The sequence below is a fragment of the Gavialis gangeticus genome, unplaced genomic scaffold, assembly GCF_001723915.1.
Source record: "Gavialis gangeticus isolate Ggan-Ray unplaced genomic scaffold, GavGan_comp1, whole genome shotgun sequence".
In the NCBI taxonomy this organism is placed as follows: domain Eukaryota; kingdom Metazoa; phylum Chordata; order Crocodylia; family Gavialidae; genus Gavialis; species Gavialis gangeticus.
Window position 1 is genome coordinate 13,892,641 of NW_017729016.1, and position 1,664 is coordinate 13,894,304.

The window sequence follows — 1,664 nt, forward strand, 5'->3', positions numbered from 1 at the left end:
AAAACAGACCTTATGATGACAGGCTGAGAGCTATGGGGCTTACAGGCTCAGGGGTGCTCTGATGGCAACCTATAAGTTTATCAGGGGCAACCACCAGTATCCGGGGAAACGTTTGTTCACTAGAGCACCCCAAGGGATGACGAGGTCGAACGGTCATAAACTACTGCAAGACTGTTTCAGGCTGGACATAAGGAAGAATTTCTTTACTGTCCGAGCCCCCAAGGTCTGGAACAGTCTGCCATCGGAGGGGGTTCAAGGACCTACATTGAACACCTTCAAGAGCAAATTGGATGCTTATCTTGCTGGGAACCTATGACCCCAGCTGACTTCCTGCCCTTTGGGCAAAGGGCTGGACTTGATGATCTTCCAAGTTCCCTTCTAGCCCTAATGTCTACGAAATCTATGAAATCATTGCTCATTTTTTTTATCATCACAGGTAGAGAATCTCCAACTATCTCCGGTGTAGGAGAAATCAACCCTAAGACATCACTGGAGTTTTATACCATACAGTTGTTTGGGTCAATAGGCTACTTATGAGGAACCTATATACAGAAGAGTGTATGTGTTGCAATGCTACTCCAGTGGAGGACTAAACACATCAATGGAAAAAATAAAAAACCAGGACTTAATCTCCACTACAGATGTGCTTAGCATTATAATGAGTGGGCTCTCTAACTTATGAGGGAAGCTTGTCTGCCATCCTCCTCTAAGCAATAGGTCATGAAGGCCAATTCCAATAACCATTAGTGCGTAGCCATTTTCAGCTGCCCCATATCCAAATTGATGCGACAGCTGAGTCACAACAGCAGTTCAGAGGAAGAAAAGGAGAACCAAAATGCTGTCGGGCTGATGACAAATGGATAGAAAATAAACTGCAGATGGACAGGCCACCTGAATTTGCTTATTCTTATTGGTTTAATTTTGCACGCTTGATCTTTCATCCTAATTTTCATTCTGAAACTGTCTGCTTGCAGTCCTAGTCCCCCTGCTCCTGCTAATATTGTTACAAGGCTTTGATCTGGAGATGTCACTTATTTAGTAAAGACAAGATGCATGATTTACTGATGGAAATGTTTTTATTGTTCAAATATTCTGTATGAGTAAGTGTCAAGGTTTCTTATGCTGCTATTGTATACTGTGGTACCTCATAAGAAAACTCAGAGGCAAAAGAACCAAAGCAAAGAAAGAGAAGAAAAAAGAGCCACAGAGAATGAGCAAAATATGACACTCATATCATTGCATGTCAGAAATGTCACATGGGTCCTGAATACTGTCATCATTCAGCAAGGACATCAGTCTGCATCTGTCTCCAGACCTATTTCACTAGGCCCATCAATAGAGGTCCCTAGATACCTCATTGTCACCTGTCAATCATGCTTTAAAAATAAAGTTCAAATGACATTAAGTTTCTGGAATCCTTGCCTCTTTTGAAATGCTACTCACTCATTTAAGCCACCGCACTAGCCATCCCTCTTATACCTAGGAGGTGGAGGCAATTTCTAATGAGTTGTAACCTTCATAGTTTTGGTATCTCAGAATCTGAGAGCTCAGTTAACTTCCATTAATAGCTGTAAAAAATACATTAAAAATTGTGGGAGATATGACATTACCCAGCATCCTCTGGCAGTCAGTGTGACATGCATCTGCCATACTGATTTCCTGCT

At 41.9% G+C, this 1,664-nt stretch overlaps 1 long non-coding RNA gene across 4 annotated transcripts in view; it reads left to right on the top strand.

Annotated features, from left to right (window-relative positions):
• Positions 1-1,403, top strand: part of LOC109294501 — a 24,498-nt gene extending 23,095 nt beyond the window's left edge. For all 4 annotated transcript variants that reach the window (XR_002096534.1, XR_002096533.1, XR_002096535.1 and 1 more), the window contains one exon: positions 437-1,403. This is a non-coding gene — a long non-coding RNA (uncharacterized LOC109294501). The remainder of the gene's footprint in view (positions 1-436) is intronic.
• The last annotated feature ends 261 nt before the right edge of the window (positions 1,404-1,664 follow it).